The 12659-nt window shown below is 38.2% G+C and overlaps 1 long non-coding RNA gene across 1 annotated transcript in view; it reads right to left on the bottom strand.

Annotated features, from left to right (window-relative positions):
- Positions 1 to 2703: 2703 nt before the first annotated feature.
- Positions 2704 to 12659, bottom strand: part of LOC144579603 (uncharacterized) — a 300086-nt gene continuing 290130 nt past the window's right edge. The window contains exon 2 of the long non-coding RNA XR_013527620.1: positions 2704 to 12659. This exon is cut by the window's right edge and continues 18969 nt beyond it. This is a non-coding gene — a long non-coding RNA (uncharacterized LOC144579603).

Genomic DNA, 12659 nt, shown 5'->3' with positions numbered 1-12659 from the left:
CAAACAGGGTTTTGGACAAGCAGAATTTTACATTAATTTTCTAGGTTGAGAAAACAAAGGATCACATATATCATTCTTACACACAGATAGTATAAGACAATCGATATAAAAGGCACTTATTTGTAGATAGAAAAAAAGTTTCTTCAAACAATGAGAGAAAATAGAGATATGTTTTAAAAGTCAATTCATCTGAAATCAAATCTGCTCTTCTCATTTACCAGTGAGATGGACCTTTACAGCTTAAAGGACTTAATTTATATGAGTTCCGATTTCAGTAGCTATGAAAGCAGGGCTAGCACCACTTATTTTTAGAGCTATTGAGAGGATGAAATTAACTATTCTATATGAATGCAGCCAGCTCTGTTTGAATTACATAGTAGATGCTTCAAAAATATTAGCTTCCCTTTCCCTCACTCTTATTTTTTTAAGTTGCATTTCCTAAAAAGTGATACAGAAGTGACAAAAGTATGTTTTTCATCTCAATATTTTTGAGGGATATTTGATAGAACAGATTTTGTATTCATGTAATTAAATTATTCCATTAAGAGGAAATGATTCATCAAGAGGTATATTGTACAGAACTGCGATATACTCTTGAAAAAATACTAAAACAGAGGATATTAAGCAGAATTCACAAAAATGATGATGATGTAAGTGAATTAGCTAAATGTAGCCATTTCACAATGTATGGAGACATTTCAAACATATATTTTAAAACATCATGCTGTATACAATAGAAACATAAATTATTTGGGAGGCTGAGGTGGGTGGATCACAAGGTCAAGAGATCGAGACCATCCTGGTCAACATGATTAAACCCCATCTCTACTAAAAATACAAAAAATTAGCTGGGCATGGTGGCGCGTGCCTGTAGTCCCAGCTACTCGGGAGGCTGAGACAGGAGAATTGCCTGATCCCAGGAGGCGGAGGTTGCGGTGAGCCGAGATCGCGCCATTGCACTCCAGCCTGGGTAACAAGAGCGAAACTCCGTCTCAAAAAAATAAAATAAAATAAAAAATAAAAATAAATAAAAATAAACATAAATTATATCTGTCAATTTAAAATAAATGAATAAAGAAGTGATCTGTGTTTATTGTCATATACTTATTCTTATCTATTTGCTTATCCCTAATATATATATATAAAATATACATATGTGATATATAATACATATAAATATACATAAATAAATGCAAGATAAACATATATGCCAACCCAAATTTGTGCAAATAAATAAAACTTACTAACAGAACAGGTGTGACTAGAGCATCCCAGAATACTATGTTTGGAAAAACACATTTTCCCTCTCCCATTTCTCTGTCTTCTCCCTCACCATGTTTTGTTATCGGTTCTATCTACTGAAAGAGAACACATTAATTGAATGTTTAAAAGAGAAAACAGGAAATGATATGCCCAGAGCTGGAGGCTACCCATGAGAGCCAGATCACGAAGTACAGAGCAAAAGGGGGTCAGATGAGTGGCACTGCCCTTGACCCACATGACATTGCCACCACTTTGAGTTTTGTGGCTTATTTTGCTCTTCCCTCACAACATGCATTGAGAATCTTTCGTCTCATTGCTCAATAAAAAGGCGTGAAATGCTACGGCTTCTATTTGATCCTTTAGAATGTAAATCAACAATTCTTTAAGCTCTCACATAAAGGAAAATTATTAAAAATACAAAATCTTAGCCTCTTTAGACCCTTTAACTTCTTCGCCATACAAATCAATGCTGCATATTCATTTGGGAACCAAAACCACTTCTTTTAATGAGTTGTGCATCGTGCAGCTTTAGGCCGGTAAGCTTTAGCTCAGTTTGAGTAATTCTGCTCATGCATAAAGATACGAAACAAGGCAGTGGAGAGATACAGATACATCTTCTAAACTAAAATGCTCATACCATTCAGCAACTGCCACTCCTTATACCTCTTCCAGAGGAAATGGGAATTGACATATACATGCCACACATGAGGTAAGGAAAGCAAAAGGAAACCATGTTCACAAGTTGACTTGGGTATAAATAAGCAATAATCACATATAGAAAACAAATTGAGGAATAAGTGAAAAATTCAAAATGGAATGTGGATAAAAACCAAGCATATACAGACATTAAAAGGCCAGGGGAAAAGGCTTAGGGTAAGATCTCAGTTGAAAAGCACAACAGGGTCACCAAAGCATTCAAGGGAAGATGGTCTATGTTTAGTTCAGGGACAAGTAATTAAAAACACAGAAATAAGTGAACAAAGGAAAAGAGGAAACAAAATTTCATACTAAGTGGTGACTAGTCAGGAAGGAGGATTCGACTACTGGTAGCGCCAGTGGAGAAATAGAATTACATCTCCCATGTATACAAAAAGGGGAAGGAGGAATAAATAGAGGGAGCAAACTAAAGACAGAGAGAGAAGGCAGCTGCTGATGAAAGCAATAGTTTCTCTTTTACTCGCAGGCAGACACACACATACACGTACATATATACACATTACAGCAATATTCATGGACTAGCTGGTGAAAGTTGCAATCAGCAAGGGTATTTCTGCTTGAATGGCTTGTAGGGTATGATTACTGAATTAAATCTAATGAGAAAGAGAAAAGAGGCAGATCATAGGACAGAGAGTGAATTATAGTGTGGGTCTCCGAAAATTATAGGAGGTGTGCACCTTGGCAGTATTAGAAAACAGAAGTACGTGGTTCTTTCTTCTTCCATTTTTAGTGTTACATGGATATTGTTTGTGGACATTTCCTCCTGAATCACAAAGAATTCCAGGAAGAATGTCTTTGAAGTGACTTCTCGGAATCCATATTTGGAATATGCTTACTGCTCTTCATATCAGCTGAACCATAGGGATGGCAAGAAACTGGATTGGTTGAATTTAAATCAGATTATGGCCAAAAATATTTAAAAACCTAGAAAATGCATTTCTCAGCACTGAGCTTGAATTTCTTCATGTCTTGAGCTCGACACTGACTTAGTGTAACATGTGATATGGGGCTGACAATCTTTTGCAAGCTGGGGTATTTTCTAAACTATCTGCAAAAATAGATTAGGCATTTTCTGGGAGTGGGAAGACATGAGTAGATTAGGAATGCATTTTGTTTCTTCTTTTCATCTCTTCTTTCCTTTTATCATCCAATCACTCTCACTGGCATTTAAACACAATTTATTTCTATCCTTGTAAAGCAAGTTGATGTCATCTAGTTTGATTCAGCCTATTTAGTCCAATAAGTTAATTGGTTAATGGACCATCTGTATGCATCAGGTGACAGCAATGCTAAGATGCATACGATCACACACATGTTAAATAAGACAATTTGGGATGGTATAAAATCAGTTTGGTTCACTTCCTAGGACTGCTAAAGTAAGGTTTTCTCATTTCTGATCTGCATTGCAGCACTGCCCTTGATATTCAAAGTTCTGCTTGGTAGAGTTCACAGGCCACAGCAGTTCAGGAATTAATTTCCATAATTATCTCTCTAACTTCCTCATTATAAAAGGCATCATTCCTGGATGGCAAGAAGCCAACCTGCTGACCCCAACAGGACAATGCTCCGTGAGAGACACCCATATTGGCCTGTGATTCCTTTGTCACCTTTCGGATCACATGAGCCACCTACAGGGATGCTACATTTGCTCTAAAATGGGATTATTGGTAATAATGAGTAATAATCCTCTGTCACTGATACAGCTTAGATGTTTGTCCCCTCCAAATCTCATGTTGAAATGTGATTCCCAATATGGGAGGTAGGGCCTGGTGGGCATTGATTGGATTATGGAAACAGGTCCCTTATGAATGGTTTAGCACCATCCCCTTGGAAATAAGTGAATTTTTGCTCCGTTATCACATGAGATTTGGTTGTTTAAAAGTCTGGGTCCTCTCCCCCACTCTCTTGCTCCTGCTCTCACCATGTGACACATGTTCTTCCACTTCACCTCTGCCATGGCTGTAAGCTTCTTGAGGTTCTCACCAGAAGCTAAGCAGATGTTGGTGCCATGCTTGTACAGCTTGAAAAACCTTGAGCCAATTAAACTTCATTATAAGTTACCCAGGCTCAGATATTACAGCAACACAAAAAATAATACAGTCACAGAGGCATCCTGGTACCATCAACAGGGTCTGGACTTCTGCAGGAAATAACCTTGAATTAACTTCCCAACTCGAAACTGATTAGTCCTGTCACCATGTGAAAGTTGGTTGCCTTGTTTAAACCTCGGTTTATTTGTCTGTTAATGGGGGATAATGGTTTTGACTATTTAGGATTGTTGTAAGGCTTAGAGATAATAAAGTGACTCCATAGACAGTATTTTTGTTAATAAACTAAGGGCTATTTGTTGGGAAGCTTAATTTAGTTGAGATATGGAAAAGAAAATATTCAGAGGCATGGAAACTACAGAGTGAATTAATACAATGATGATGTAAGAAACATTTGCTTCTTTGCCTTTTGCTCTTGGGTCTTAAAAGGGCAGTTACAATCATTAAAAGAACATTTATGAAATACTTTATAGCGGACAAAATTATTTTCAAGATATTTGGCTAAAGTATCTTTTACATAGAGAGGTTCCTTATTATCACAGAAAATGCATGAAGTATCTAGTCATTTTAATTTCCATTTATCAAATGAGTATACTGAGACTCACAGCCAGGTCAAATATTAGAGCTGAAACTGCAATCCTGGTCATTGGACATCTGATGCCAAATACGCTAAATGACATCACACCAACACTGGTGGACTCCCTGGCTTCAAAAAACTCTCATGAAAACAATAGATCCTCATAGATCTTCATCAGTGTACTGGAATCACATGTGAAGAAGGGAATGGTCAGAGGCGGAAGTGGAGATAATTGGGGCAGACGTTCTACAGAAAGAAAATGATGATGTATATGAAAGGATGTTCTAAGAGAAGGGAATGCCTTGAACTGTAAATACAGAAAGGAAACAAATTCTTTGTGAGGAAAACCATATTCCTTAGGCAAACCAGGAACAAGCCAACAGGTATTAGAAACAGACTCAATGGAAAAAGAGACAGAACAGCGGGCTTCTGTGACCATGCTGAGAAATTTAAACTTGGTTTAAAGTAGGCAACTGAAAGCCTGCCAAGTTGGCATTTTTTTTGTTTCATTTATTTATTCATCTGTTCATTTGTTTCCGCATTCAATTGTATATCTAATTAATGAAACTGGTTACTATGTCCCAGACAAACTGCTGAATGCTACCTATAGAAAGAAGAGTATCAGTCCAGGCCACAAGAAATTTAAACTGCAGTGAGGTGATAAACATGTGAATAATTCTATTTCACTGGTCCCAAAAAGGGCATCATGAGGGGTAAGAGACTGTGAAATGGCTGGGAAGACTTCAGAGAGGAGTTAGTGTCTGACCTGGATTACAGATGATGATTAAAAGTGCTTTGGGGGCCAGAGCTTATGATCATGGATAACTGGTTTGGAATGGACTGAAAGTGTGTTAGATGCCAACACTACAATCCAGAGGTGAAGTGATTAGAACCTAGGGTAGAGTTATGGCCGAGGAGATGAATTTTAAAGGGGGAGATTAGTAACATTTAGTAACTGATTAGATTTGGAGGTCAAAGAACAGGGAATAATTGAAAAATTTATGGTGATGAGACTGGTGCATTGAGAGGATCATATGAAATTATTAATGATTAGGAGATGGGGCAGGACTGATGGTGCTGCTCCTCAGTGCTTCCATCACAGCTCTTCTCCCCATCCAGAAAAAAGCCCCTAGACCTTAAAAGCCACTGCGTAATTTTTACTTCAATCTGTCTCTTCTGAATACAATTAACGAGCATGGGGACAAGAACAGACCAGGAAGGAGACCGTGTCCTGGCCCCTATCAGGCACTCAATTGAGGTTTGTTCGGTTGAATCTGGTCTGAGAAGTGGGAGGCAAAGACATAACCGATGATATGGGAATTCTGAGCAGCAGCTCAGAGTGCGGCTGGAAGCAGAGACTCATGGACTTCTAAAATCCTCCAGAATGGAGCCTTAGCTCCCCGCAGTAAGTAGGAAGCTTAGGACAAGTGAGTTTATGTCCTCTTGTCTCAATGTCCTTATCCATAAATTGGAGAGCATAGTACTCTTCACCTGATGGGATATTATGAAAAATCAGTGAGGTAGTTAAGTACTTCAATGACTTAAGTACACATTTTAAGTGTTAGAACAGCATCTGATGCATACTAAGTGTTCAAAAAGTTTTGTTATTATTACTAAAGAACATATTGTTAAAGGCAAAGTAAAGAATTTTTTTAAAAATGAGAGCTGAACACAGGTCCTGGATATGATTTCAGAGTGGAAGCCTAGTTTTGAAGTCAAGAAGGAACAGCTGGTGAACTAAATGAGACATCAAATGGAATATACATAAGTCAAGCCTTGAAGTATAGGGCAAGCTTCATAAAAACAAGGAAAATATATTCTGTACATGGCAAGTATAAGCATAAGAGCTCTTCATTAAGTTGCTCCATTTAATTAAAAAATAGTATTAGAGATCTCAAAATGCCAATAAGATCAATGCTATAGAAAACGAACAATAGCACTCACAAGATAAATTGATAATGTCACAATTCTGGAAGCAAGCATAAGTTTCTGCACTTCAGATAATAATGGGAAAATCCACACATGTGTTGGGCATTCATGTAGTTGAGTCCCAGAGGAGTTACAGCTAAACTAATCTTTAGGTCTGTAGCCCCTTTCCAGGTACTCTCTAAAATCATCTCAAATATTTTCCCTCTATACTGCTGACAAAATCTAAACCATCTAAAAGCATCTCCAATGAGTACAAGAGGAAAGAACACAACTGTTAGCAAATGTGCATTTGAGCTCCACACTCCCAGGGTTTTCGAAGTAATAAAAACCAATTAGATAACACTCAGCAGCTATAGCAAGAGAGAGCAGTGCAATCTTACCACTACTAATAGGGTTTTTAATAATAGATAGGTTTCTCTCAGCAGAGCTGGAGTTGGAAGTAGCAGAAGTATCCATTGCACAGCATTCTGCTGACCAATACTCAATGCAAAAATTAATGCAGTGGGTTTGTCAGTTTAAACTGGTCAGTTAGAGCCAGGGACCATCGGAACCCTGCAGAGGTAAGAAATGCAAGAAACAAGAAATTCAGCATTCTCTCCAGATGTTATAGGTTAGGTTACAATCTACTTCAGGAGGAACTCAAGGAGGTCTGGATCGAAAGAACTTAAAGGTACAACTTTAGGTTAAATTCTTCAAGTCAAGAAATGCTGGCAACTTTGATGCTATGCAATTTTTGACTTTCACTCTAAATAGAACAACTTTTATCTGCAGGCGGAGTGCTAATGTACACATCTTCTTTCATATGAGATGGTAACCAAATAACTATAAGCTTTGTGTGTGTGTGTGTGTGTGTGTGTGTGTGTGTGTGTGTGTGTGTTTACCATATTCACTATTCAGAGAAATTATTTGGCTAAGGCTTATTTGCTTAAAATGCAAAATATGCAGAAAGTATTTGTTCTGGTGTCATAGAAACCATCATTAAAATAATTCACCAATGCTACTTAATTCATCATTCCGGCCTCCCTTCAAAATTGTCAAAGAAGACTCTATGAAGAGAGGGAAATGGTGTCTTAGAGGAGGTAAGGGGTTAGGGAGGGGCTCAGAATAGGTTCCTTTGAGAGGTTCCTGCACACTAACTGGCAATAACTCCACCCCTTCTAGCTCATACACTTTTCTTTCTTTTCATCCACACCATTCTTTTAAATATAATCATTTAGCTTTATGAAAGGAATTTCCTCAGGGTGTGTGGTTATAGTGCAAATTTTGTATGATCAGATCAGGCTTGTGAATAATACATTTGTCTGTGAATTAACTCCCCAGGGCATGTCCTCCTGGCTGAGTCTCTGTAATGAAGCATTTGACTGTAATTCACTTTAGAATGTGGAAGATGTAAATATATGTGGGTGGAGAGAGTGTAGAAAAGACTGGAAACCACTGTGCAACTATTTTCTCCTCAGGATTCAGTGTTGCATTCAAATGCTGCTTAGAGAAAGCAGCTGCTGGTTGTTATGAGGTTACTCATAATAGCATTTCAGTGCAAAGGGGAAAGTGAATTGACCCTGACCAAAAATACTGGGTTGGGTGAAATAAGCACATGGAAGAGTGATGGGTTGCAGTCCAGAGAGCTCACTTCCAGTTCTGCCCCTGCCAAATTCATGACCCAAGATAGCACATTTCACGCCTCTGAGCAGTCCCATCTGCAACGTGAAGCACCAGGGCTGGTTATTCTCAAAGGTCCCTCTTAACTTTAACATTTTTGACTACACATTTTTAATGCCATTTATACTAAAGGTTTCTGCAAGTTCTCGAGATATGTTAGACTGCTCACAAGATTTCAGGGTTGTTCCCAGCTCAGTCAAAAACACAGAAAAGTCTGATTATTTCTGACATTGGTTTTACGTTAAAACTGGCAGAGGGCAGAGGAAGTTAAGGAGAGTTAAGAGGCTCACTAGTCTACTGCTTCCTAGAAGTGCTAGATTATACACAGTAATGGAAGCATTTACTAAAAATAAAGATCCTGAAGACTTTCCACTGGGAGCATTTATTCAGTAGCACCCTAGGGATCGGTGTGTCAACAAGAACTCCATGTGAATTTTGTGCCCGTGTCAAAATTCTCATGTGGAATTCTGGCCTTGACTTGAATTCAGAGAAAGCTCTGATTATTTGACGTCTGTCTCTCTTATTAAATAGAAATGAGGTAGTTCTTAAATGAGATGTAAGGGTAGAGGTAGGTGGTGGCCACAGTTCCCCCCCAACCCCGCCTTGGGTCCCCACCCTGATCCCTCAAGCAGGCTATGAAACTCATGCTTTTCAAGTTCTTATGGAGAAGTCTGACCCCTGCAGACCCCATAGAAGGTTAAGCCAGATCCATTTGTGAAATGAATTTTACTTCTTAGGAAGCCCAAACAAAACATGGAAATTCAAGACCAAAAGAGAAGCTGCAGTACTGAAAGGAAGTTGAGTTCTGGGAAAACTTTAGGGAGTAGGATAATTGCCTTGGGAGGGATGGATTTACCAGTGTGTATGCATCCTTTCCTCACCACCTTTTACATCTGCTATATGTTATGTTCGTCCCAGTGAATACTCTCTTCTACTAGTAGATAGATAGACAAGAAGCCATTATTAATATCTTGTCACTGAATTCATGTAAGTACCATTTTATGCCCAACCACTCTCATGATACAGTACCCCAAGAGTGATGTGTGAAGATAATCTAAATATTTTATGCTTTATTACTTGTCGATCCAATTCCTTTGATCAATCTAAAGGAATAACTGATGCAAATACAAGTGATTGGGTGGGTGGTAACTAGATGCATTGACAAAACTCCAATCATTTGTATTTTAACTTGTAATCCTTTTATGTGACTTTCTGATTTAAGCTAACTTCCTAGTGGGAACTATTGACACAAACACTCCCCCAAATTACTGAGTTTACTGTCTCTTCTTGGGAAAGTAAAAAAAAATCAGTAACCTAAATGTGCCTTCTTATTAGGAAGACTTTGGGAAGAGCAACTGTGGCTCTCACTCTTATTATCCTTTAAGAAATAAATACAGAAAGTGTGTTAACTCAGCTAGGTGTTCAGAACCCTCCCTCAAATGAACAGTTGCCACATTTTTAACGTACAAGTACTTTTAAAGGTCATATAACATGCCATAAGTATAACTAGGATTTTCTCCCATCCTTTTCTTTCAGAAATCTGTGGTATGGGCTGTTGTAAACCAAAAGGTTGTTTGTCATCAGTAGACTACAGACGGAAGTATAAAGTCATAGAAATCAACTTGAACTTAATTTAGTAAACCCAGTTACAGATGAGAATTTGGTATGAAAGCTTATACACCTAAATTAATGAAATTTTTACAGAGTACGCGTGTTTATTTTCTGTTGTGCCATCTGAATACTATTTGAATGACTACTAAAAATAAAACAATCATTACCAAGTTACATATGAAATATAATGTGTTAAAAATATCTAAGTTGAAATATCAGCTGTGAGGTATCCCCCAAAAGTCTGGTGCACTGTTGCCCGTTTGGGAAAGATCAGCACAGGACTAAGCTGTTACTGTTTGCAGGTGTTCCTCCCACCCTTATTTCCTACATTATGATGATGAGAAATATAAACCACTGAAGGTTGAACATTTCCTTATTTTAATGGGAATTAAACTTTACTTCCCGCTGAGGACTACAAACAATGTTTAAAAAAAAAAAAATGAGGAGGCGGGGAGCAGTGGCTCAAGCCTGTAATCCCAGCACTTTGGGAGGCCAAGGCGGGTGGATCACGAGGTCAAGAGATCGAGACCATCCTGGTCAACATGGTGAAACCCCGTCTCTACTAAAAATACAGAAAATTAGCTGGGCATAGTGGCGCATGCCTGTAATCCCAGCTACTCAGGAGGCTGAGGCAGGAGAATTGAACCCAGGAGGCGGAGGTTGCGGTGAGCCGAGATTGCACCATTGCACTCCAGCCTGGGTAACAAGCGGAACTCCGTCTCAAAAAAAAAATTGAGGCAAAGTTTTGTTTGGTTTTACATAGGAAATCATTGTGCTTGCTTTCGCTATGAAGTTACCACCCATGTTATTTTCAAGTTGCATCTATGCACGCTTTGCAGGATGCACCTCTTTCCAAACAGCAGCAGCCCAAAAATCGGGAGAGTTAGACACTTTCCCACGTCTGTAAACCTTTGGACAAGAGATGATTACATTTTACCCAGCTAGTAGCTAAGACATTTGATGACACATATTCTCTTAACTATCAGCTGAGTCACCCCTTTCTTCTTTGCTTTGCTATTGAGACTTTTAAGTAAGCCCTGTAGAGGCTAGGGCTGGGGGAGGGAGGAGAGAGGAAATGGATTTTGGTATCAGACATAGCGGATGTAAATCTCTGTCTTGCTAATTAAAAGGCTGAATGAACTAAGGCAAGTTACATGAATTTTTTTGATTCTCAATCTCCTTGTTGTTATAATTTAAAAAAGTAATATTAGAATAATACCTACCCTGAGTCCTTAGATCCAGTAAACTCTCAAAAAATATAGTAGTAGCTACTACCATGACGACTGCTGTACTCCTACCACTATTTTAATATGAATTATTATTATCACTATATGCAACCTTACCTTTCTTCATAATATTTTTCCCATATGATTTATAACCCAGGCAGAAACTATGTTCCCACACCTGCATAATCACAGTGTCACTAGCCCTTGCATGTTCCAGCAAATGCTTAGCAATGCTGAAAGAGCAATTTCTCTATCACTCAATAATTCTTTGCCTGTTAGAATGGACATAGCTGAAGAGAAATCTGTACTACAGCATTGTATGCAGCAGTTGTTTTTTTGTTTTATATTTTTCAGGCATTTACCAAAAAGCTTTAGAAGTAATTCCTTAACCTAACAAGCTCCTGAGCATGGAGCTGTATGAAAAGCTCAGCAGCTCTCACCTCACCGAACGTGCTGCGCGTCAGGACTTGGAATGAGGCGAGACAGAATGGAGCGCCTGCTTTGGGGTCAGTCTCTTTTCCCCAACACCTCATTAAGTCTGTATCAGAGGGGAAAAGGTTTAAAGACGCTTTTAGAATACTAGCCTTTTTATCTGGCTTTGTGACAAAATAGGCCTCCTGTAGGGAAGAAAAAAAAAGCTTCAGCTATGCAAGATGAGTAAGTCTCAGAGATCTACTACCATGCAGCGTAGTGCCTATAGGTAAGAATACTGCACTGTAGACTTAAAAATTGCTAAAAGGGTGGGTCTTATGCTAAATGCTCTTATCTCCATATATTCATAATCAATAAAGTGGAGTGGGAGAAAACTTTTGGAGAGAATGGATATATTTATAGCATGGATTGTGGTGATGGTTATATATATATATATATATATATATATATATATATATATATATATATATATAGAGAGAGAGAGAGAGAGAGAGAGAGAGAGAGAGTATAGCTACCGCCATATTCACTAAGTCATATACATTAAATGTGTTCAGATTTTCATATGTCAGTCATAACTCAATAAAGTAGTTTAAAAAGAGATGAGTTTAAACTTAAGTTCCTTGTGTGAAATCAGGTAAATAAAACACAAATATAAAAAAAATAAAAAATGTATTAGTTCAACAAGCTCGCTTCTTCTCACACTTTTCTTTCCCTATCACTTTCATTTCCTTAATCTTCTTCCTTTAAGAATTAACCAAACTGTATATTTCAGTGTAAAAATTCTGAAACACGTCTCTGGTAGGAGCAGATGTGAAAACACACTCTCCTTCAGCAAGCTTCATCCTCCCTTCCTCCTCTCCTAGAGTCTTTCCTGAGTCCCTTTCCCTTTCCTACTCTTGGTTTGCTTTTCAGCCCTCTCTTTTCTCGTTCACAGCCTGTCTTAAAGACATTTTATGCTGCTATAACAGAATACCAGAGACTGGGTAAATTATAATGAATGGAATTTATTTGGTTCACATTTCTAGAGGCTGACAAGTTTAGGATGAAGGGGCCTATTCTAGTGATGACCTTCTTGCTGCATCATCCCATAGTGGAAAAGCAAAAAGAGGATGAGAAAGAGCAAGCAGCAGAACTCACAGCCTCAAGCTCTTTTATAATAGGCATCGATCCATTCATGGAGGTGGAGTACTCATGACC

Source organism: Callithrix jacchus, chromosome 15 (genome assembly GCF_049354715.1).
Source record: "Callithrix jacchus isolate 240 chromosome 15, calJac240_pri, whole genome shotgun sequence".
Classification (NCBI taxonomy): Eukaryota; Metazoa; Chordata; class Mammalia; order Primates; family Cebidae; genus Callithrix; species Callithrix jacchus.
Note: the sequence above shows the minus strand (reverse complement) of the source record. Positions and strands in the feature narration are given on the sequence as shown.